We start from the raw sequence: 27,514 nt of genomic DNA, 5'->3' as shown, positions 1-27,514 counted from the left end.
GTAATAATAGTGTGAATATTATGTCAGTCCTCCTCGACATCATGGGCTCATTCTCAGTACAGGAAAAAAGCAGATGAACAAAAATATCCTTACCTAAGTCATAGGCAAGAAACTGCTACATTTTATTAAATGAAAAAGTAGTAAGTTGTGTATGTACCTTTAAGTTTGCACCCATAGATTTGGGTATCTTACCAGAGAACTGTCTGTCTTCAGTAAATGACAATTCAGAGTAGCAACTAGTCTGCATACCACGAATAGGAGACTATGGAGTGTTTACATCTAAATGGGGTGTCTATCTCACACTCTTTTCCTTCAAGTCTCTAGAATTATTGGCAAAGAAATAGAGAAAAGATTTTTTTTTAGTTTTAAAAAGAATATTTAAAGTTTTATTCTTTTTTTTGCCTTTTTTTTAATTGAGAAAAGGAAAAAAAAAGTATCCGCCTCCTCCCAGCCTCCCATTCCCCCCCCCTCCTCCCACCCTTCTCCCCCTCCCCCAAACTCCTCCCCCCTCCCTCTCCAGTCCATAGAGAGGTCAGGGTTCCCTGTCCTGTGGAAAGTCCAAGGTCTGCCCCCCTCCGTCCATGTCCAGGAAGGTGAACAACCAAACTGGCTAGGCTCCCACAAAGCCAGAACACGAAGTAGGGTCAAAACCCAGTGCCATTGTTCTTGGCTTCTCATCAGCCCTCATTGTTCGCCATGTTCAGAGAGTCCGGTTTTACCCCATGCTTTTTCAGTCACAGTCCAGCTGGCCTTGGTGAGCTCCCAGTAGATCAGCCCCATTGTCTTAGTGGGTGGGTGCGCCCCTCGTGGTCCTGACTTCCTTGTTCATCTTCTCCCTCCTTCTGCTCCTCATTGGGACCTTGGGAGCTCAGTCCAGTGCTCCAGTGTGGGTCTCTGTCTCTATCTCTATCCATCACCAGATGAAGGTTCTATGGTGATATGCAAGATATTCGTCAGTATTGCTATAGGATAGGGTCATTTCAGGTTGCCTATCCTCAGCTGCCCAAGAGACTAACTGGGGACATCACCATGGGCTCCTGGGATCCATTCTAGGGTAAAGTCTCTTGCCAACCCTAAGGTGGCTCCCTTAACTAAGAATTGTGGCTCCGTGCTCCCCTATCCAACCTTCCTTTTTCCCAATCCTCCTGTTTCCCCCCTCCTTCCCTTCTCACTTTTCTCTCCCCATCTCCCCTTACCCCCATCCCACCCCACCCCCAAGATCCCAATTTTCTCTCCGGCAATTTTGTCTACTTCCCATAGCCAAGAGGATAACTATATGTTTTTCCTTGGGTTCACCTTCTTACTTAGCTTCTTTAGGTTCACCAATTGTAGTCTCCGTGACCCTTATTTATGGCTAGAAACCAATTATGAGTGAGTACATCCCATGTTCATCTTTTTGGGTCTGGGATACCTCACTCAGGATAGTGTTTTCTATTTCCATCCATTTGTGTGCAAAATTCAAGAAGTCATTGTTTTTTACCGCAGCGTAGTACTCTAATGTGTATATATTCCATACTTTCTTCATCCATTCTTCCATTGAACGGCATCTAGGTTGTTTCCAGGTTCTGGCTATTTCAAATAATACTGCTATGAACATAGTTGAACAAATGCTTTTGTCATATGATAGGACTTCTCTTGGGTATATTCCCAAGAGTGGTATTGCTGGGTCCAGGGGTAAGTTGATCCCGAATTTCCTGAGAAACCGAAACACTGATTTCCACAGTGATTGCACAAGATTGCATTCCCTCCAGCAATGGATGAGGGTACCCCTTCCTCCACAGCCTCTCCAGCAAAGGCTATCCTTGGTGTTTTTGACTTTAGCCATTCTGACAGGTGTAAGATGATATCTCAAAGTTGTCTTGATTTGCATTTCCCTGATTGCTAAGGAAATTGAGCATGACCTTAAGTGTCTTTTGGCCATTTGAACTTCTTCTGTTGAGAATTCTCTGTTCAGTTCAGTGCCCCATTTTTTACTTGGGTTAATTAGCATTTTAAAGTCTAGTTTCTTGAGTTCTCTATATAGTTTGGAGATCAGATGTTCATGGGTTCTTATCCAATGAAACCAGAATCTGTAAACAGATATCTACTATTATAATTTGTCTTTCCCAAATTGGCCATGATATCTTATCACAGTGATCATAAATTAGCTAATAGGGTCAGTGAGTAGGCTCTTGCATTGCATGCCTGACTGTGTTGTTTTGGGGGAAGACTTTGGGACTTTGGACTGGGATATATGTAAAATGCTGTAAGCAAGCCTTAACAGGCCATCCTAATAGAATCTTGGAGGATAAAACTTCTGAGAGGAACATGGATTATGAAAGCCCAGCTTTTAACTATAGACTAGAAATTGTTCCCGTGATATTTGGCAAAGAATGTGACGGCTTCCTATCCTTATCCTAAGAACCTGCCTGTGGTTAAATTAGAAAGTACCCAGTAATTTCCTTGGCAGAGAAGATTTCAAGACAATCTAATATTGAGCTGTTTTATGGTTATTAGTAATCAGCCTTATGAATGTCTACCATGAAAAAGAGAAAGCATGACAAGAAAAATACAAAGTGTATAATTTGGAATGAAAAAGAGACCACGAGGGGTGCACCCACCCACTGAGACAATGGGGCTGATCTACTGGGAGCTCACCAAGGCCAGCTGGACTGTGACTGAAAAAGCATGGGATAAAACCGGACTCTCTGAACATGGCGAACAATGAGGGCTGATGAGAAGCCAAGGACAATGGCACAGGGTTTTGATCCTACTAAATGTGCTGGCTTTGTGGGAGCCTAGCCAGTTTGGATGTTCATCTTCCTAGATATGGACGGAGGGGGGAGGACCTAGGACTTACCACAGGGCAGGGAACCCTGACTGCTCTTTGGAGTGGAGAGGGAGGGGAGAGGAGTGGGGGGAGAGGGAGAAAGGTGGGAGGAGGGGGAGGGAAATGGGAGGCTGGGAGGAGGCGGAAACTTGATTTTTTTTTCCTTTTCTCAATAAAAAAAATATTTAAAAAAAACAAAAAGAAAAAGAGCACCTGGGAATTTAATGCTAGAGCCAAAGCCTGTGCTGAAGGAGAAAATGAGTATTCTGATACTAAAAGTAAAAAAGGAAAAAGTGCCCTGAGAACAAGGCCTTCTACAACTCAGGTAAACTTCTAATTTGTAAAGAGAAAAGACCTGAAAAAATTTCTAAGATGATACAACAGAGGACAACTATTGCAAATATAGAGAGCAAGGCTCAACCCCAAGCAGGCAACCTCTCTTAGAAGCCTTGTCCGCATGATGCTGACTTTAGAGGCTGGTGCCTATGAGCAAAGGGGTTGTATTGTCTTCCTCCGTGGTTTAGGAGACCATCTGATGCCTGGTGGATGCCAGGGGAGTGCCTACATGGAGGCACAGAGAGTCCATTATGCGAAGTTATGCAAGTGAAGTCTGAGTCGCACTGGAAATCCCAAGACTTTGAAGATGCCAGAGCTATGAGACTTCTGCAAGGAGAGCTGCTGAACAATGATAGACCTCTCCTGAAAGAGAGAAGTATGAGGTAGTTGGAAAAATCAGAAGGTCAGAATCATCAAAATATGCTGACATTAGATACAGTGTTTGGATATGGATATAGAATTGGACTGTTGAGTTTTGGTGCTGTTTTGGTCCAATATTTTTTCACAAAGTTCCCTTTCTTCCCTTTTATAATGCTAATGTTTATTATATGCCATTGAATATTTGAAGTGTATATTTTATTATTGATAATTTTCTATCTAGATGAAGATATGATGAAAATTACAATTATAAGCATATATTTATATATTTTTTCAAGTATTAATATATGTGTGTGTGTGTCTGTGCACATCTGGAAATCAAAGGTTGACATTGGGTGTCCTCTTCTGTCACCTTCTACTTTATTATTTTTTTTTTTTGAGTTGGGATCACTTTCAGTTAAACTTGCTCTTCATCAACTGGCAAGGATGGGTGACCAACAAGGATTCTCCCAGTTCTGGATGCTTGGAACCCACAGTCAGCTCTTCATTGTTGTTTGTGCAAGTACTTTCTCACTGTTACATCTCCCCAACCCATCCTAGCATGTGTGCTTTATTTATATATTTTTGGATAACTCTAGGAGGCCTTGACTATTAGTTAAATAGTATGTATAGCTCTTGGCTACCATCCACAAAGTCCTAGAGTCAGCGGTTTAGCTCTCAGTGTGGGACATTAAAAGAGGTATTCAGAGATGAAATATGGGGTAATATTTGAAACTTCAGTAAGCTTAATCTCTTAGAGTTAGTGCTGAAGAAATTGCGGAAGTGACAAAGGAAACATTTCTGTAACTCAGTAGTAGCTAGAGATCAGAGTGGGGGGGGGCACCAATATAACTACTATTCTAATTTCTTTACCCTAGCCTACTCCATAATCATTTTTGGAAGCTATGTACCTTTATTCCTAAATTTGAGAAAAGAAGTCCTATTTTACTTTTGTGTTCCCATAAAACCTTTAAAAATACTTCCTCGGGGATTTTTCAATATAGTATAAAGGAAGTTACATAACCTGTCAAGGGAATAGTGTTTTATGAATTCATTAAGAAGTTTCTATTATTAATGATGTAGATTTGTATGATCCTGTGCTGAAAGTTCGTGATTTTTCGTTATGCACCAATGTGTTTTACCATGTGAATAAAAGCAATAATTCAACAGGACAAAAATAAACTAATTCAGACCCTAACAACAAATGAGTCATTTTTTGTTAGTGGAACAAAGGGAGATTGCATGGTAGGTGCCCTACGGGAGGTGTTAAAGGTCTCTAATGAACCACAGATCAGAAGCACAGTACCTCTACAGATGGTTGCAAGTCAAAGCTGTCATTGAAAACAAAAGGAGTGCAGGTCTTTTTAAAGGAAAATAAGTATGAGAATGTCAGTGACTTCCCACAATGTTCTAGGGTCTCTCTTACTTCATTAATAGACATACAGTGATGTGGCCTCATGTCAAAGCTAGTCTTTGTCATCCTTCTGAAGTTCTTAGAGTATACACAGTGTACTTGTGTTCTGTAGAATAATAACAAAACCTATAGTCAGTTTCAGAATTGAGAGCCTTCGGCAACGTGGCTGAATGAAGTTCTGGTGTTGTGAGAATTTACTCAGCCAATATGGTCCCTTGAATCTGATCTCACATAATTTAAATAATAAAGTAAAAGTAAGAAATATTTTTCCTATTGATGGATTTAAAATATTAATATACAGATTCATCAATCAAAGGGAAGTGTCCTGTTTTCATGTAGCAACAGAGTTGCTGTTCCTTCACACTCATCAGAGCTCTCTGGCATGGACACCAGGATTACCTAAATCTGTGACATTAGCAGCTACAAATTTGAAAAGCATTTTACTTCCTAAACAATGTCTTAAAATATCAACTGGATATTTGTAGTTTCTAAAAGAACAATATTTAAGCGATGGAGCTGTAGAAAAAGGTACTATTCAGTTATAAAGGTGTCATAGATTGTCTTCCTTATTGTGGACTAATACTTTGTTTTCAGATAGGTTGCTTGACAGTGATTAAATAAATCTGTTTTTCCATAGAAATAACTTTAAATTATGTTAAGTAACCAAAGTATACTTGTTTTGTGGTGTTGGGATGAATTTGTTTTTAGAACAAAATATAAAACTGTACAGATCAATTTGTAGACAAAAAATTCATAGGAGCTAAATAGCTAAGAATGAAAGTAGTGATAGATGTAGTTTCTGGGGTGTACTGCCTGCTTTAGAAATGCTGCTGTGGTGTGATATCCACACAAAATAGAATGACAAAGGGTTTTCTTAATCCTCTTTCATACAGCTATTAATTACATTTATTAAGACTGAGTCCTTGTGATCAAATATAGTCTCCCATTTTGTGAATTTTGAAGCACAAAAGATTGAAATAATATGAACTTACTGCTGTGGTCCTAGTTTACACAAATATATTAATAGTAATAATAATAATGATAATAATAATAGTAATAGCCAAAAAAGTTTTACTGGTTCCTGATTACTTCTGGAAAAAAGTGGAAGCCAATCAACCATTTGGAATACCCAATATTACGTCAAAGGAATACTGAGAACACACTTTAAGGGGTTTATTGAATACCAAGCATAGCTCTAAGCACCCAATAAGCAACTTCAAACCTCACAACCATCTTATGAGAAAGGTGATGTTACATCTGAGTTTCATATGAGAAGCTTACACTTAGAGAATCTAAATAGCTTCTCCATGAACTACAATAGGCAAACTTGGTTCCTAAGTCTGTGCTTTTAACCAGCTCATGTGTGCTAGGTTTCATCTTACATAGTATTTAGGATACAAAATAGACTCAGATTATCAAACAAAATAATATCCTCTGAAAAGGAACTATATAGCTAAAGTATAGGAAACGCATTTCGAGTACAGCTTATATTAGCAATGCCAAAGAAAGAGCATTCAGCTAGAGCAGAGATGGATCTTATATGTGCTCCTCTGACATCTGCTGCCATTGCTAGGGAAGCTGGAACCACTTTTCACATCCATTCTGTTAGTCTGTGTCTTTTTATTGGGGAATTGAGACAATTGCTGTTGAGAAATATCAATATCCAATGATTATTGCATCCTTTTATTGTGTTGTTGTGTCTCTGTTCACCCAAGGACTGTCACTTTAGGAGATAAAACCAAATCTTAGCCCTGGGGTGTCAGTTTACTCTTAAGAATCCCAGGCAAGATCAATGAGATTTTTCTAGAGTTAAAGCATCTTTGAAGTTCTAGATTAATTGACGAATGACTAAATGAATGGATGAGTAATAATTAAATAGCACTACGGCATTCAACAAGCTAATGCAGAATCTGTGGAACTGAGAACCTTAAGGTACAAAGATAGAGAGATGCCCTGAGACAACAATGATGACAGGGGTACACATTGTCTCCATTTCCTTATGAATGAAATAACACCTTTGGGTGTTTCTCCTGAGCAAGGATAAGGACTCCCAGTCCATCCTGTGATCTTAGCTATCTGTGTCTATTCGCAGAGTCCTTTTGCAGAAGCATAGGCAGTGACATCACAGTTCTGATCAATGGCTCTTCAAAGACTTCTGTTGCTATAATCCAGAAAACCCAAATGGCATAGATAACACAGATCACCCTTTAGAATGTTTTTTAAGGAGGACCAGTAGAGCCATATCATATTCATTAAGAGTAAAGGTTTTACCCTATATGTCAAAATTATTTGAATTTAGCAAGATTCCAAAAGTACATATTTAGTTTTCTTAATTTAACTAAATCTCGTATGCTTTTATGAAACTGACATTATTCATCATTTTGTGTTGTGTATTCACATGCAGGAGAATAGCCTTCTACTTTGTTGTTGTATGATAGTATTCTACTTTGTTAGTATAAAGTTCATACCTACAGATACATAGATGTGGGAGAACTATTTAAGCACACTGTGTTCTGTTGGAAAAACAGTACTAATTGGATAGAAGCTGCTAAACTACAAATAGAGACACAAAGAAGAGCAGAAAGTAGATGCTAGGCAATGCTAGGAAAAGATTCTTGGTTCCAGAGTTGGTCTCTCCATTGAGAATGACTGAAGGGGAAATCTGTATCTACCCTTGTTTTACTTATGTAGAGAGCCCCAGATTAAACTCTGACTGCTGAGTTTAGATATAAAATAAGATCACATGGCTCTCTGTTTTTCCTATTCCTTTCATTCTGTGCTTACCAGACAAATAAAGTTACATAAATTTAAGACTAAAAAAATTTTAAAAAAAGTGCAAGTGCAGCTAAAGACTTTGTTATCTCACCTACAATCCGTGGCAGCACTGGGAAGTAGAGAAGGATGTACACACGTTTCACTGGGGTTGAGATACCAAAAGCAGCACTTCTGGGTATATGGTGTGTGTCAATGCCTGTTGTGCACCAATGCCTGCCTTAGTGAAGGTGGTACCCCAATTTTTTTCAGTACTTTATTTTCTTAGCATATTTATAACTTGCAAGGGGTCGTTTGTGGGTGGCAGGGAAGTCTATATTAATCCTGTGGCCCCAGGAAGGGATTATCAAATTGTCTAGAGACGGTAGATAGGTATTAAGTGGTTCTGAAATCCAGGGAGATGACTTTGTGCCAGAAAGAAGAAAATGGGAAATGTTTGTTTTGTTGTTGAATCAAAGAATAGCCTAAAGATAGCATAAAACATATTTGTTATTATTTTGTTACATTGACTCTAATTTACCCAGAAGTCCTTGAGATGACGACCAAAATTAGGTATTTCACAATGACCTGTCTCAAATTCTGTTGTGATACGGCTAAGATTAATGACATATAAAGATCATTCCCGTGTTGTACAACAGTCTGTGATTCCAACTGAAGCTGGAAATTACTTACTTTTCCCAAAGCTTTCATCTCTCCATGTCTTCTTAGTTTCTCATATATCAATACAGAATAAAATACTCAATCTGTCTAGTTCTTCCAGCTTCATTTGTGCCATATTTAGTGATGCTTCTTGGATATCTTAAATATTTCTCTGTTTTGAGTCATAAATATCAAAATCTGCATTTTATTATTAATTTTAAATTTATACTAAGGAATCCAGAACAAAAAGTAGAGTACGTGATGGTATTTAACTCGAACTTGAAAGGTACTTTTTACTTTCCAGATACCTGAGGCCAGCACTATCTTATTGTTATACATTTTAAAATATGACATTTATAATAGTTTTCCCCAAGGTATTGTATTTAATTTGGGACAGTAATGTTGACATTTACATTATGAAACTGGGATAGCTACAAAATATGCTAAAATATTTCACATATGAAGTAATTTTTTTCTTTAAATTTAAAAATAGCAAAAGTAAAAACAACAGGAAATTTCTGCATTTCTAGAGGAAAGTAACAGGAAACAAAGTATTTTTAGTAAACTTAGATACAAGCAAACTTACACAAATTGTATTGTACAAATGTTTATGTATTGCTGTGAGCCTTGTTCCAGATGGGTGTAATGGCCTGAGACAGATGTGTGAAGTTAGCCCAATAAAGAAACTGTGACCACCTGTTGTTCAAACAAGAGGCCTGGAATAGCCTGGGCTGTTTTTATTTAGACAGTTCCAATGGTTTGCATGAGCAATTTTACAACCAGATCCATTTCCTTAAGTTTCAAAAAATGGTTAGAATAATTACCAGTTTGTCACTTCTTCTTTCCCCTTCTGTCCCCCAATTTTCCCACAGGTAACCATTACAAATGTTATACAGTATATTCCAGGTATATAGAAGTGATTTAAAAGCCAATTCTAAGTAAAAATTTTCAGAACTTGTGACCAATTCTTTAAATAAAGCAGAGTTTACATAAGAGAAACAATAGAAAAATATTATAAAACCTCATGTTTAGTTCTGTGTTTTATAAGAAACACCAGCTAAAGTCATCTGAGAGGAGGGAATCTCAATTAAGATAATTCCTCCATAAATTCAGGCTGTAAGCAAGCCTGTAGGGCAGTTTGCTAATTAGTGACTGATAGGGGAGGGTTCAATCCACTGCAGGTGGTACCATCCCTGAACTGTGGTCCTGGGTTCTGTAAGAAAGCAGGTTGAACAAGCCATGAAGAGCACGTACTGGCTTTGTGGGAACCTAGGCAGTTTGGATGCTCACCTTAGGAGACCTGGATAGAGGTGGGCGGTCCTTGGGCTTCCCACAGGTCAGGGAACCCTGATTGCTCTTCGAGCAGATGAGGGAGGGGGACATGATCGGGGGAGGGGGAGGGAAATGGGAAGCGGTTGCGGGGAGGAGGCAGAAATCCTTAATAAATAAATAAATAAAATAAATAAATAAAATTAAAAAAAAAAGAGCAAACCTGTAAGAAGCATCCCTCCAGGCTTCTGCATCAGCTTCTACTTGTATATTTCTGCCCTGCTTGAGGTCCTGTCCTGACTTCTTCAGATCATGAACAGTGATATCATAGTGTAAACCAAACTTCGTCGTCAAGTTACTTTGGTCATGGTGTTTCATTGCAGCAACAATAACCTTAATTAAGACAATATATAATGCTAAAAATGTACAGATACTTTTAATAAATTTCAAGATTAATGGCATAATAATTTTATGCATAAACTAAAGCAATCTACGAACAATACTAAAATGATAAATTTTTTACATTGTCCTTATAATCTGTATTAAGCTTTAGCACTCAATATAATCAGTACTAAGTTATAGCACTCCTTGTGTCCTAATTGTTCATTATCTAAAAGCTCTGTTTGCCTCTTGCCTCTCCTACCACTCAGATGCAACCTTTCTCCTCTAGTATTTCTTTTTCAGGAATTCTGGCCAACCTTTTATAATCAATTATAATGTAATAATTGTTTTTCCTTTAGAAAATGAGTTTTAATTTTCTCATATTTAAAGTTTTACACGGACTTTTTCCAGATTATTAAGTTTTAAAAGTTTATTACTTATTATGTATACAGTATTCTCCCTGTATTGCCTGCAGGCCAAAAGAGAACACCAGATCCCATTACAGATGGTTGTGAGACACCATGTGGTTGCTGGGAATTGAACTCAGGACCTCTGGAAGAGCAGTCAGTGTTCTTAACCTCTGAGCCAGCTCTCCAGCCCCAGATTATTAATTTTTATACTGCAAAGGATTTAACTCAGGTTCGTTCATAGGTTACACAAGTGCTATACCACTGAACTATGCTGGCATCCTAAGACTACTTCCTTCTTTAAGTCCTTGGCTTCAGTATTGACTCCTCCAATAGTCCTTGTTTGGCAACCACAGCAAATGCAAACATACATTAACTTCTGCACCAGCTGTTTCTGGCCCTTGAAAATTTTAAGATTAGTTATTCAATATTTGTATATTAATATCTATTTGCTCTGGGTACCCATTTGGATGCAAGCACATGAAAACAGATTTCATACTTACTTCATTCTGTCATTAACAGTGTCTATAACAGACTCTACCATTCATAGCTAATAACAAATACTATATTCATTTATAACTTTTGTGATTTATTTTCTTCTTCATACAAGAGATATGAGACTTAAGTTTACAGAAATATTTAAATTATTGTTTATCTTTATTGCATTTTACATCCATTTTATCCTAAAGAAGGTATAAATGGTTAACAATTATTAAATATTCTTACAAAAACACTTGTTCATGTTTTACTTACTTTTAATTGAATAATATTTTATGCAATTAAAGACTATGTCAAAATATTTGTGTACACTATTTAAAAGCATACTAATGATGTTTTAGTATTTGACATATGAACTAGAATGATAGATAATGAAATTTTAAAGTATTATATTTTTGCTTAATATGTGTGTGTTCAAATGCATGTATGCCACAATGCATGATTGTAAGCCAGTAGACAACTTGGAATAATCGGTTCTTACATTCTACCACATGGGTGCCATGAAATTGAAGTCAGGACATCAGGTTGGTGGGAAATGCCTTCACATTTTTATAAGAACAGAAAACATTAAACTAATTAATGAAGGCTGATAAAAAGAAAAAAACTCAACATCTTTATCATTTAATAATAAAGTACAAATTCATAAGGAGTTACCAAACATCCTTCCCTTGGCTAAATGCCCTTTACTTATTATTAAAACATACAATTAAAAACTCAAAGCACATCTCAAGCTAAACTTTAGGTTAAGATGAAATATAAAATAAACAGATTGAAATATCACAATTTTATCTAAATCCATGAGAAAAAAATGAATAACAGGCCTCTGGTTTGTTATCTGGATTTCTTCTAAGGCTTAGTCTTCATGCCTGTGTGCCTTTTCTAAATTTTTTTTTAGTTCTTTCACATTAATTCTCGGGGGTTTATATAGATCCATTCAGCGATAATTGTATGTATTTTATATATACATGTATGTGTACCTGAATATGCAAATTTTTATTATATATTGTGTGAGAATTCAATTTAATAAAAAAGTCTACTTTTCTCTATTAGGTTTACTTATAGTAAAATTTTCATGGATTCTCAGCAGAGTTTCTGAAACTTGGAAAGATAAGTGATAAATATTGTAACTCTAGATAAAGAATTAAAAATATTTTCCTTGTAATTAATCTAAATTCACAGATAATTCAAAGTTGTACAAAAATCAAGGAAGGTATTTATGAATATACTCTAAGTATGGGATTGTTTTATGTCTGTCTGAGACACACACACACACACACACAAAAGTGCAAATTACTTCAAAATATTCAAATCAATACTCAGCTCACCATATTTGAAGGAATGTCAGTTAAAATATTGAAATCCGTTTCTATCAATTAATAAAAGTCACAAGTTAAAAGCAGTTGTTTGGATGTGTATATATAACTAAGAGGACTAGTGTGTTTGTTAGAAAATGCACTGAACACGTTTGGAATCATTTGGAAAATGTTTGCCAAACGTCAAAATGTTGTATGCACTACAAGGTACGACATTTCTAAAACAAGCGTCTAAACCATGTACTCAGGCAAGAATGCAAACATACAAAGACTGCTAGAATTCATTAATGGACAAGTGGTCAATCCATATGCACTGGCAGAAACATTACCCTACTGCTTATATGATGCTTTGCCTTTGTTTCTGTTTTCACAATACTATGTACCGAACCCAGGACCTTAATCATGCTCGTCAAGTTGCCTGGCCTTGAGCTATGTCAGCTTAGCGTCTCATGCATGCTATAGATACTCACAGCCCTGCAATATTTTTAATGCCAGAAGAGAGAGTGAGAAACAAGGTCCTCAATACTTGATTTTATTTTCAGAGAAAATAAGACGACATGATCTTTGCAAAGTATAGTATATATAAAGCGATATGAGAGTTGAGAATACAGCCTAGTGGGTGCAATGCTTGCTTACCATGCATGAATCCCTGGGTGATTTGCCAGTGAAGCATAAAGCGGGATGGATGTAAACACTTATAATTCTAGCCCTAAGGAGGATGGGGGTTTCAGAGTTATCCTGAACTATGTGTTTTCCTGAACTATATAGCTCCATAAGGAGCTTTCTGAGACTAGCGTGGGCTACATGAGACCTGCCTCAGTACAAACAAATATACAAACTGATAAGTAAATAGATACAACTATATAAGACAATTGTATTTTGCTCATTAGACCTAAGACTCACTGCTGGAATATTTTCACATTGTTCTTCTAACTGGTTGTGAATGACAAGTGAGTTTTAGAATGGATTTGGAATTTTTAATGATTTTTTTTCTAGTTAGCTCAACTTTTCATGGTCAACATACTGAGAAACAAAAGACTGTTAAGTTACCACTGCACTTAGTGTCAATATAATTTAGTGAAGTGATGCTGCCTTTCCTGCTGATAAGTACTCTAAAATGTGAAATCTGGAAAATACCTAGTAAATCAAATAATTTTATGAGACTGCATTATAAAAACAACAAAAATCTAAGCAGACAGGTTGGGATCAATGCCTATGTGTCTGGAGTTCACTGCTCTTAAGAATTTTCCCAACACTCATAAAACAAATGAACAATTTCAAAAAAAAAAGCAAAAGCAAAGAAAAAACCTTCTTAAACATACTCTATTATAAAAGTCATAACACAGTTGGAATGCATTGTTCTGATGATATTTTGTACTGACTTTCAATTTTCTTACTGCATCACATTATCTAGCAGTGATGGAAATAGTCAAATACCAGTCTGTGTTAGGAAAATTACTCAAAAAGCATGTCTTTAATTTAAAATATCTGACTAGGAAAGGCCCTGATTCCCATGACACAGACTCTTTGATGAAATACAGCCAGTATCAGGACAATGATGCCTATGCTGTTCTATGGACTCAGCTTCAGGACACTGTAAGCTTCAAAAAACAAAACAAAGCAGAACAAAAATCAGTTTCTGACTTAATATACTTCTACTAGGTCCAGGAGGAACAAAATCATGCCTGAATGAATAATTAAATAGAATTCTAGAGATGTCTCTTATCATTTAGTTATCCTATTTCAAATTGCTGTCGGGATTTTGTTCTTCAGTGGGGCTTAAGTGTATTAGCACAGCTTCATTAGGTTCATGTTTAGATCTTTATTTTTTTTTTTTAGCAAGGTTACTTAAATCATTTGCTTTCTTTTTAGGTTTAATAAGTACATATCCACTTTGGGGCGTAGAGTGAGTCCAAGTTACAGAGAGAATACCCAGTTCATATGAAATTTACTAATTTTGTTATGCTGTACTGCCACCACAGAGCATCAGAATTTGTTTACAAAGCTTAGTCACTCATCATCCATTTCTTCTCATTCAGTGCCATAATCTCATCATCAGGGTCCAATTTACTGTCTTTTGAGGCAACTGGAGAGCACGGGGTTCTTTATACTTTGTGTTTCACAACTGAAGCATCATAGCTCATGAAGAATAAGCATGGAGATGCTGAAACTCTTGCAGAACTCATGTTATCAAATCAGATTCAGTCTTACTTATGAAAGTTTAAATGATTATTTCAATCATGGTCAGTAATTTTTCTTAAGATTAATGATGATTTTATGTTATTTGTGGCTATTGGGAAGGGTGATGTTTCTCTGATTTTTCTCTCAGTCCATTTATCATCTATGTAAAGGAGGTCTACTGGTTTTTTTTTTCAAGTTAATCCTACATTACTGAAGGTGTTTAGGAGTTATAGAAGTTCCTTTGTAGAATTTTTGGAGTCACTTACAGAAACTATCAAAATGGAAAGATCTCCCATGCTCTTGGGTAGGCACAATTAACACAGTAAAAAAAAAAGGCAATCTTACCAAAAGCAATCTGCATATTCAATGCAATGCCTATTAAAATTCCAGCAAAATTTTTTATAAACTTCCAAAGAACAATATTCAACTTTATACAGAAAAGTAAAAAACTGAGGATAGCCAAAACAATCCTGTACAATAACAATAAAAAAAAAACCTTCTAGAAGCATCATGATCCCTGTCTTCAAACTTTTATACAGAGCTAGAGTACTGAAAATAGCCTGGAATTGGCATAAAAACAATAAGGAGGACGAACAGAACCAAATTGAAGACCTGAATATCAATCCACATCTAAACACCTGATTTTTGACAAAGAAGCAAAAAAAATATCAAATAAAAAAATAAAAAATCTTCAACAAATGATCCTGGAATAACTGGATATCAACATGTAGAAGAATGAAAATAAATCATATCTATCGCCATGCACAAAATTCAAGTCCAAATGGATCAAAGACCCCAATATAACACCAACCACACTGAACCTCATAGAAGAGAAAATTCAATGAATTCATTGATACGGGAGACCACTTCCTAAATTTAACCCCAGTAGGACAGACACTGAGAGGAACAATCAATAAATGGGACCTCCTGAAACTAGGAAGCTTCTGTAAATCAAAGGACACAGTCAACAAGACAAAACAGCAGCCTACAGAATGGAAAAAGATCTTCACTAACCCCCTATCAGATAGAGAGTTGATGTCTAAAATATACAAAGAACTCAGGAAGTTGGTTATCAAAAGAACAAATAATCCAATAAAAATGGGGTACAGACATAAATAGAGAACTCTCAACAGATCAATCTAAAATGTCTGAAAGACACCTAAGAAAATGCTCAACATCCTTAGCCATCAGAGAAAAGCAAATCAAAATAACTCTGAGATTTCATGTTATACCTGAAAAAATGGCCAAGATCAAAAACACTGGTGACAACTTATGCTGGAGAGAATGTGGAAAAAGGGAACACTCCTCCATTGCTGGTTGGAGTGCAAACTGGTAAAACCCACTTTGGAAATCAGTATGGTGATTTCTCAGAAAATTAGGAAGCAACCTTCCTCAAGACACAGCAATACCATTTTTGGGTATTTAACCAAACGATACTCAATCATACCACAAGGAGATGTGCTCTACTATGTTCATAGCAGTATTATGTGTCATAGCCAGAACCTGGAAACAACCTAAAGGCCCTTCAACTGAAGAATGGATAAGGAAAATATGATACATTTACACAATGGAGTTTCACTGTGGATAAAACAATAATGACATCCTGAAATTTGCGGGCAAATGGATGGTTCTAGAAAACATTATACTGAGTGAGGTAACCTGATGGAGGAAGGTCATTGGCTAATAAAGGAACTGCCTTGGCCCATTTTATTGGTTAGAAGATAGGTGGGAGGAGTAAACAGAACAGAATACTGGGAGGAAGAGGAAGTGAGCTCAGAGACTCCACAGCTCTCCTCTCGGGAGCAGACGCCTCAGAGAGATGCCATGCTCCGCTCTCCCGGGCAGACACACGCGATGAAGCAAGCCGCCAGGTTAGACATGCTGAATCTTTCCCGGTAAGATCGGTGCTCACAGATTATTAGAGATGGGTTGATCGGGATGTGAGAATTAGCCTGTAAGGGCTAGAGCTAAAGGGCCAAGCAGTGTTTAAATGAATACAGTTTGTGTGTTGTCATTTCGGGCATAAGCTAGCTGGGCAGGCGGCCGGGGTGCTGGGAACGCAGCCCCGCCACCCCTATTACTACAGTAACCCCGACCCAGAAAGACAAATATCATGTGGACTCACTCATAAGTGGCTTTTAGACATAAAATAAAGAAAAACCAGTATACAATTTACAATCCCAGAGAACCTAGACTACGAAGAAGACCCTAAGAGAGATACACATGAATCTATTCCACATGGGAAATAGAAAAAGACAAGATCTCTTGAGGAGATTGGCAGCATGGGGATCATGGGAGAGGGTAGAAGGGGATGGGAGAGGAAGGGAGAGGAGAGAAGAAAAAAATATATAGCTCAATAAAAAACAAATTTAAAACATTTATGTTGATTTTAGATACTTTTAGGGTAGAAACAATTACATGCCCCTTATTTAGAGAAATGTCCAAGGCCTTAATTAAAAATGGGTGTGTGTGTAATACAAGTCTCTTAAACAAGGAAGAAACTAAGTTATAAAACATATAACATGTTTCCTAATTTTACCACAATTTAGATGTTTTAAACAAAGGATTTCTGTGAGTTCAAGGCCAACCTGGTCTACAAAGTGAGTTCCAGGACAGTTAGAACTATACAGAGTAACTCTGTCTCAAAAAAAATGCCATCCTAGGCAGTTTGGATGCTCAACCCACTATACCTGGATGGAGGTGGGGGTTCCTTGGACTTCCCACAGGACAGGAAACCCTGATTGCTTTTCAGGCTGGGGGGGGGAACTTAATTGGGGGAGGGGGAGGGAAATGGGAGGCGGTGGCGGGGAAGAGACAGAAATCTTTAATAAATAAATAAATTAAAAAAAACACACAAAAAGAATTAAATTATTGACTTACGTGAGAAATACAATAGCATAATTTTTATGAATTACTTTATGCCTCATCAGTTCAGGACAAAGTTTCTATCTAGCATATTAAAACTTTGCTGATAGAAAATCAGTCCAAGCAGAAGACAAGAGTGCCATAAATTCATTTCATGGATTCTTTTTAGGCAAGCAAAACAGGACATTAGAGCCTAATTTGTACTGATGTTTTAGCTCAGTTATTCCTTTTATAATAGATACAATTTCTTCTCTGTGTTTTAACTTAAAGTATGCCTGAGACATCCCTGTGTGAATTAAATGGATCTTTCACCCTCCCTCAGCCTAGCCCCGAAAATTTCGTTTTTTATTTTCCATTGATAAAAACTTGGGCTATAAGAATGCCTGCCTTATAATACTTCAACACCTAATTTGTTATCACTTGTGGATTAGAGACCAATTCATAAAGCTATTGCTCTAGTTTATAATGAAAGGACAAAAGATATTCTGAGAAGTTACAGCTGTCTATTCCTAGAAAATCCGAACAGATTTAGATCATAGGCAGGTTATTCATTACCTAAACTAGTAGAGGTATTTTACAACTCAGACTATTTCCTGATTATCTTAATAATGGTAGTAATATTTTACTGACATAGACTTGGCTGAATTATTTATAATTAAATTATTGAATTTATAACGTGAATTATTGATCATACAGAAATAGACCTTTTGCACAATATTTCTCTGTTTTATGATCCATTTATAATAGCTTTAAATTATTCAATGATAATGAATAACTTTTGAATTTTATTAATAATTTTTATAAAATTTTATTTTTTTCTTAGTCCTATATAAATCACTTCTTGCTGTCTGATAGAATTATCTTTCCTGCTCTATGATGGACTAAACCTTTAGTTTGTCATTAGGACCTCAGGAAGAAGGGCAGACATTATTCATGTTTCCCCTGGGGAAGGAATTTTAACAACATATGCAAAGTCACCACTCTGGCAGAAAATGCGAAAGGGCACATCTCTCATTTATTTTCATTTAGGGCATGATGCATAGTGGAACTTAATTCCTATGAGTAACAGCTATATTGTAGACATTCACTGAATGTAGTGTGCATGCAGAATTTTATAGTCAACATTTAGGTTGTATGTAAGCAAGTTGCAAGTGCATTTGCTTGCCTTGATTGGTCTGATCTCCAAAGTCAAGTGATTATAATGTAGCACCGAATTCTTAATATATTATCAATTAATGAATATTATTTTTAATTTCATATTTGATTTTTCATCTGTCTTCTTATCTTTTAATTTTTTGTACATGTATGGTATATATAAGTTTGTGCTGGATAAACATATGCGGAACTTCACATTCATGTCTGTGAATGTGAGGCCTGTTTTGTATGTTCTCGTCCCTTGGCATTTTCTACATTTTAGACTTGGCTTCTAACTCGACCTGAAGTCCACTGGTTCAGCGAGACATGCTGGTCAGAAAACTCCTGGGATCTTCCTGTTTCTACCTCTCCAAATCCTGGATTATAAGCATGTGCCACCACACCTGGCGTTTTACTTGGTTGCTGAGGATCAAACTCAGGCCTTGTGTTTGTGCAGCGGAAACTTTAACAGTTGAGCTGAAACCCCAACACACACTCATCTATTTGAACCCTTAATTAACCACACTATACATTTCCTTAACTTGACCACAAACTTCAAGTAGTTTTATTTACCAAATACTATATACTTCTTATACTTCCTTCTTTTGTTTTTCTGGAATATTTTGCTATTTTGATTTCCATACTACTTAATACTTATATTGTTTTTATGATGCTAGAGTATAAGAACCTATGACTTAGGAAATACTTTCAGCCTCTCAATATGAGTACTTCCAGACATATTTGGCTTGTAAGCATCTCCACCCTCTTCCCTTCCTCTACTGAATTGCCTCTATCGTTACTCCTTCCTACAACTTCAACTGTGTTGAAAAGGAAGAAACGAGCATCTTTGCAATACAGGGTGACGAAGCCTGAAAATTTATTCGATGTAATTGAGCTACATTTCCTTTGCAATTAAAGAATTTTTCTATGAAATTTTACAGATAATAAGAAAACATATTCTAAGATAAATTCTCCTCTTATAGATTAACCTTTTGAATTAAACCTTGAAATGCCTTTCAGATGAAATAAATCCAAAAATAACAATCATAGGAGCTAGGAAAGAGAAGAAAGTGTGTTCCGCTTAGTTTCTCAAGGCCATTATTATTATTATTATTACAGTATTATTATTGTTAATAATACTGAACTACTGCATCTTTCAAATTCATCTACATTCTTCAAGTTCAGAACTAACAAGTTTAGTCCAAACGATTTTCATCCTGAAGTCATATTTGTTTACACCACAATTTATTAGGTATACAGAATTTGGGTGTGGGGACGGATAGATGGGAATGTGTGTGTCTGTGTGTGTGTTAAAGGTTCTATTATTTGCCTTTTTAATTAATTAAATGTATTTATTTATTCTGCATCTCAAGCATGTTTTCACTCCCTCCTCTTCTCACATTCTCTCCCTCATCACCTCCACCCCTCCTCATCCACTCCTTCTCTGTTTCTGTTCTGAAAAGGATAGGACTCCCATGGGTGGCAACAAAGCAAGACGTATCACAATCACGTTTATATAGGACTAAACTCCTCCCCTTGTATTAATGATGGGTAAGGTAACTCAGTGTGAGGCTTCTGGACGCCAGCCAGAACCTTAGGGACAATCCCTGGAGTCCCACAAGTAGATCAAGCTACACAACTGTCACACATGTAGGGGAGCTAGGTCGATTCCATGCAGGTTCCCTTGCTGTCAGTCCAGAGGCTGTGAGCTTCTTCCTATGAGCCCAGGTCAGCATAGCGGAACCCACAGAAATAACTAACTTGAGATAATTTGCTTTCTTAACTGCTTGCTACACACAACTAATTCTGACTCCTTGCCCTTGTCACCATATCCCCTGTTTAGATCCTTTAAGACTTTCAAACATTACATATATCTTTCCTTCCTATTCTTAAGTCCTCATATTTTGTCGATTTTCCTCAATATGGTTTTGCTTTGATAGAATAGTCTTGAGTGATACACTGTTGATTAAACATATGCATGTAGCCAGTCATCCTGCTATAACATCTTAACTTCCTCCGGTGCACTGATGCCCACACACTCACTATGCCTCTGACCTTCTTTCCACTAAATTTAATCATTACTTCTACCAAACTGAGCTTCATTCCTTGTTGTTGTTTTTTTTCTGCTGAGTAGTACTCTAATGTGTATATATTCCATACTTTCTTCATCCATTCTTCCATTGACGGGCATCTAGGTTGTTTCCAGGTTCTGGCTATTACAAATAATGCTGCTACAAGCATAGTTGAACAAAGGCTTTAGTAGTGCCCTCTGATATCTAATCACTCTTTTTATTGTCCTCAGAATAACTCGTGTTCTTCTTTGCTTCATTTTTACACCTATTTTTCATTTTCTTTCCTTTCTTTTCTTCATTCCTCTCTCATACGTTGCATCCCAACCACAGTTCCTCCTCCCTCCGCTGTAGTCAGTTATGTTTTATGAGTAATTTCAGATAGTTGGAAGTATGAACATATGACGGTTATATTTATCCCCAATTTAACACTAAATGGGGCTAAATTATACGTTTATGCAGGTGGGCATAATACATGATTACAGTTGGTCTTTAAAGTTGATTCTTCCCAGCTTATGCCCAATCTTTTGTCCTATTTTAAACTGGCCACAAACTAAGAATACATTAAGCCTTGTTCTTGAGATAAGGTGGAATTTTCTGTTACCATCTTCCCTTTATTATACTAGATTCTAAACACTCCTCACTTGAAAAGAGGAAAAGAGACAATGGTGATGGAGACCTCAACCTCTGTTTTTCCTTAATTGTGTTGAAGTTCACACTCTTGGCTCTCTGGATCAGAATACTTCCATTCTCAGGGATTTTTCTCTCTCTAAGAATCTCCTAGGCTCTTGGTTGTGAAGAACAAGGTTATAGTCTCTCCACCACTTCCACCAGAGTCTTACACCACTGCGATCACCACAGCCCAGTCTCCCCCCATCCTGTATAAAACAGTGGTGACATTCTACAGGTCTGGTGTACATTTGTAAAGGAGCAGAGATTTCTGGAACACTAGCAGACATCGCATCCAACAGCCTATCATTCACTTGTCAGATCTTTCTGTACCCTTCTGTTTTAGTTTTGTTTTTGTTGCTGGTATAAAGCCCTGACCAAAACTAACCTGGGGAGGAAAGAGTTTATTGTGGCTTGCAGGCTCCAATACACTAGTAAGAAAAGCCAGGGCAGGAGCTCAAGGTGAGAACCTGGAAGCAGGAAATGAAACAGAGATTGTGGACTGTTCCTTGGCTTCCTCCACGGGTCATGCTCAGCTTACTTTCTGAACATCTCAAGCCCCCTACCGTGGCTGGTACTGCTCATAGTGGGCTGGGACATCCCACATTAATCACTAATCAAGAAAATGCCTCAGACGGGCCCATGAGCCAACATCATGGAGGTCATTCCTCAGTTGTAGCTCTCTCTTCTCAGGTCACGTTAGCTTGTGCCAAGCTGGTATAAACCAACCAGCATTCTCCACCTACTTCAAGCAATGGATTTCTATAGTTCTCCAAGATTCCGGTCACATATTTCCCTGTGAAATATCTCCTTATAATTCTATACAGGTTTAGTGTGTCTGGTGCTTGAGTCTCCTTTCTTCCCTGTCCACACTCCTAGCACACCAGGTACCGAAGCTTTCCATAGTATTTATATTTACTGGTTCATTAATGGAGATTTTGATTTGCTAAAAGACACAAACTTGGACCACTTAAACCAATTTGACAAAAATTTATGACCAGGACGTCTACATTTCATTTATAAATTGATCTTACAACATTTTAAAATCCTGTAACCTTGAAACTCTTCATGTTCTCTTCTCAGCTTTTATACATTTCCCCAAAAAAGCTTTGGAATCACAAGGAATATATCATTAAGAAAATAAAATTTGTATTCTCATTTAACTTACATACCATTAGGCAGGACACCCACCATTATGAAAGTATTAATTAATTTTTAAAAAAGATGTATGCTATGTGTTGCTTTCAGATTTGACCACCATGAGTCAGAACTGTTGACTAAGCATGAAATTGCTTTATCAAAAACAACATAAACAAAGTGTAATGATTATGCCATAATTCTGGTTAAGTTGTACATTTTTTTGGGGGGAGGGGGGTTCGAGACAGGGTTTCTCCGTAGCTTTTGGTTCCTGTTTAAAGTGGAAAAAAATCAAGAAAAATGAATGAATAAAAAATGAAGACAGAGGAATTAAGAAAATATAAAAGGGTCTAAAAATATGGAGAAAAATAGGTACCAGAGGCCATAAGAAAGAGAGAAATAGATCAGCATTTTGTTTGTCTAGTCCACTTGATAACTGAGTGTATAAAAGAACAGATTTGCATTATTTTTTCTTAAAAAATGTGATTGGACCATACATCGGCTGGGAGGGGAGCTGAACCACTAACAACAGTTCAGGTTAGTTAATTCCGGAATCTTCTTCATACTTTTGGACAATGTTCCTTGATGCATTTCCTTAAAATACTCCTACTCAGAGCACAATTTCTGATTGTTAAAAATGATACGATTATTTAACTATAACATTTTAAAGAGTTTTAAAATCAGCTCCATCTAGCAATTACACTACAAAAATAGCAGCCATTGGTCTGTTGAGAATTGGACTATGGAGACAGGATTATTGGATTCTGCCTTTTTAAGGATTTATGAAGACAAGTCTCTCTAATAAGACCTACCACAATTTAGGACTATGGCAGTCCATCAGTAACAGAAAGACCCTGATCTAAATCCTTCTCAGATCTTCTGGTTGTCAGTGTAAAGATTTCTGAAATTTGGAATAAAATCCGTGAGCAAAACCAAATATGGATATGACTGTATCACATTTCTATGACCATAATGGGAGTGAAATTCATTTTAATCCTCTTGACAAATAAATATGCTATTCTTAGTGAAAGTTACTTTATATATGACTCAAACCTTTGATTAACTACCCTAGAATATAGTTATTAATATGAATAGGAAATATATATATATATATATATATATATATATATAATGATACTAGGCAAGTAAACAACCAAATGCTATATTGAAATTCAGCCCTCTACAGGGGCATAAGGACTGATTAGTTCATAGTTCATATAAATAGGTTAGCCCCTGATATGCTCAGGTATTATTTATATTGAGAAAAACAATCACCCACCACTGTGTAATGCCAATATTCAGCTTCCCATTGTGTGAATAACTTTATTTTTATATTCAAAATTCAATAAATATTGTTACGACTAAAATAAGCACCTCCTTAGAATAAGTTGTCTCCCACCTACAGAAATTTACACCCTTGTTATAATTAAGTGAGCAATAATAGCGCCTCCTCTTAACACTCAGAGTGTGTGGGCTCCGGGAAGACAACACACAAACCTGGCATTTTTTAAAGGAATCTAATAATAACAACATAATATTTTTTATTCTTCCAGATGCCCACTTTTCAGTATTTACTTTTATTTTTCCTTCTTTAATGACTTTCCTTTTCAACTGTGCAAGAGTCTAAATTACTAATCCTAAACCAAATTTATGAATAGAAAAATATTCTCATCCCTTGCCATTTGTTTGAAGTCATGATAGCAACAAATAGAGTTCAGTCTTTATTGTAAACATTTAACTGCATCAAAAATCTTAATATTGAATATTGGAATTTTATACTACTGAAAGCAAGTTTAACAGTGGTCAGCCATTCATAGAGGTCTTACTGTTTAGGGTGTTTAGATATAGTTCTGGTAACCCTATAAGATAGATGTAGTATTTAATCTACTTAAATTGTAGTGTAAAACATTTTAATAACTTAATGATAACATAAAATTCAATAAACCTTTATGGATTCAAGATTTTCTAAAAAACTTAATAATTCCTATAATATCTATCCATTACTTCATTGTGCAAGATGACACACACTAGGAAGAAGTGACAGATTTCTGTAGAAAAACCCAGGGGAAAAATATGAAAATATTTTAGGTGATTTTAACTAGTGCAATTCATTTCTGGTTTTTATATAACTTTTGTATGGCTCATATGCAAATAATATATGTATTCTTGATTAACTTTGAGGAAAAATACAGCTTTTGAACTAGTGAAATATGTAATGTTATATTTTGCTCAACTATAATCACTGAGATTTTGCAAAACTTTCTAACTCAGCAAAAAAAAAAAAAAAAAAAAAAACCTTATATAACCACAATGGCCACAAATACGTGGGATAGCATATTACTTTGCAGTGATAAATACAAAACCAAAACCAAACCAAACAAAGCAACAGCTTCAAATCTACTTCACATGTGTTCGTTCATTCTAGAATTGTTCTAGAAATGGCAAAGGTTGCCAGGCCTAGAAACAAACAGCTCGGAGCTGAGCCAAAGATTGATTTAATTTCTGTAATTCTGGTAAAATGTTTAATTTCTGCTTGAGTATGTGTTTACTCAAATTAACTTTTACATAGTCTTTCAATTCTTCAGGTTTTGGATTTATAAATTGACTGTCACTGTAGCTGTTTACATTAATTAGGTAGTACATAATCCAGGTTCTTTTAAAAATCCACACTCATTAGTGTCTATGATTTGGTTGGCTCTAGCATAACAATTATGTTTCATTATTAAATCATCTCTCACACATACCTGATGGATCTAAATATTTATCAAATAAAAATGCATACTTGACACATACTGAACAATGAGCACAATAAAAATCCTGATGAAGTTGTTGCCTGGATTTTCAATGGAGTGCATTAAATTATCCAGGAGTCTAGAGCAAAAGTGGTGTTTCTAAACCCAAATGAGTATCATGGAGCAGACAGTGGAGTCTTGAGTGGTAAAGCAATCAAGTAAAGTGAAGTTTTGTCTACTGTAGTTCTTCAGGGGATCTAGTGATAAGTAACAAAAAAAAGAAAGAAAGAAAAGAAACAAGGAGAATAAAACTAATGTGAATTTACAAACTATAGCCTCACTTGTAAAATTAAAAGTTGTCACGAAGCTAATAACAAAATGCAATGCCACCTAAACTGCGATGAGACAGAATTTTCGCAGAAAAGAAAACCATTCAGTTATTCTACTATACGGCATCATGTAAATGATTTGAACTACTATTTATGTGATACCATAAATTTGAATGCTACTCACGGGGTTCTTGTTCAGTGTTTTTATGCTTGTAGGTACTTGATGGATAACCAAGAATTTTTACTAGATTGTGTATTCTAATTAACCAGGGATACTTTCTTTTTTAGCCCAGCATTTTGGCATTAAACTATACTCAAAGACAAATTAAAATATACTTCCTTTTTATTGATTTTTATTAGCATGGATACCTTGGGGGAGGGGTAAAGGGGGAAGGGGAGAGAGAAGAGGCAGGGAGGGGAACAGAGAAAAATGTAGAGCTCAATAAAACATACTTCTAAAGAAATAGTGATTACATGGGAAATGAGATTAAAATATCTGTTTAGTAAAACCAAATGATGTTAAGTGTACATGAACTTGGCTATAATGTTTATTAAAAGTGACAGGGGGTGTACAGCCTTTCTCGTGTATGATAATTCCTTGGCATCCGTTTGGGACTGTTTAATTTTTTTAGAATTAATATTTATTTATCACAAGAGGTACAAATGTCACATTACTTTTTAAAATAACTAATTTCATAGGTGACAATTTCCAATTTGAATGAAGGAATATCATAAGGGACTTCCCCCTGACTTCATATCCCAGTATGCCTTGGTAATTCTAGTATTCTTAGGATTACTAGCTATAAAGAAATTTGTTAAAAATGAAGATCGCTGTTTAGCTGAGTAAGGAGCAATTACAAAACAGAAAATATTTGTACAATGGAAGCATTTACTTTACAATTGAACCAGAGTATATGGAACCAAAATATACATCGCACACAAAAATAGCAGTATGTGTTATTATTACTTTTAAAAATTTAAATCCTTTTGCTCCATAACATCAAGTCAACTCAGTCAAATGCATCTGCTGATGAGTAAATGCTCATGTGACAATATTACAAACAGCATTTTGATTGGAATAAATAGAATTAGGACATTCAATCCTTCAAAATAAGACAAAAAATGTTCAAAAATGTTGAAATTTAAAATCTTAATATGCAAATAATAATGTATATTAAATAATAGTTAAAAAAAAAAGATTCCTTCTTGGTCTAAGCCAGATGTGTTTGGCATTGCATCAAAGAGATAACCCTAGAAAGAAAGCCTTACCGGGAAGGCTGAGGAACCAAATTAAAGTAGTAGAGGGAGAATCTATGTCTTCTTTGCTTTTACCATTGACAGAGGGGCTCCTCTGTTACTCGGACTCTTTGAGCATAATCCTCATTGTACCACAGGGGATATTAGGTAAAATTTAAAGGATCTTCTGCTTATGTAGCATCCTCTCTTAGGAGAGCATTGGCTTTTCAATGGGTTAAAGACAAATGAGTACAGTCTCTTCAGACTATGTACCCTCATTACTTATCACTATACCTCCTTACATACATGTCTTCATTTTTCTGACATATTTTCTGCAGTGGTACATCCATATCACAAGCATTGAACTTCTCCAACCCTCACCCAGCTGGGGAAAACAGCACAAAATTAACAAACATAGAAAAATAAAGCCCCCCCCCCCAAAAAAAAAACAAAGAACCCATGATGGTATCTGGTCGCCCCCTCTATGCTAAGAAGAAACTTTAATTGGTGAGAAAGCAGCAATAGAGAAATGTATTTGGCCTTGAGTCAATGAAATATCTATTCATTCAACTTCACCAAGACTAAAGAGATGCTGTTAAAACAAAATTGCCACCTGTGCCCCTGTCTGTTGTCAACTGGTCCTGATGAGATCGGGCATGTTCTGAGTGGTATGATTGAAGACTCTCAACTGCTTCTGAATTTAGAAATGTAAGTGGATTATTTAGACACACTTACCAACTCCTTAAAAGTGTTAGGAACTCATTGAAGGAAATTTACTTGGAAATTTTTTAACAGATGTTTATACATACCATTATGATTTTATACTAAAAGAATAAAGAAACTATAGTGGCTTCACTGGGATTTATCCCCAGTAGAGTCAAGTATAGGGACATTTGCTCCCCTACTGGTGGCACTTTGGGGGAAGGTTAGGGAAATTGGGGACGCGGAGTCTAAGAGGAGGAAGTGA

Source organism: Microtus oregoni, unplaced genomic scaffold (genome assembly GCF_018167655.1).
Source record: "Microtus oregoni isolate MIOR12 unplaced genomic scaffold, Mior012 000001F_ref0000356, whole genome shotgun sequence".
Lineage (NCBI taxonomy): Eukaryota > Metazoa > Chordata > Mammalia > Rodentia > Cricetidae > Microtus > Microtus oregoni.
This window is presented reverse-complemented; position numbering follows the sequence as displayed.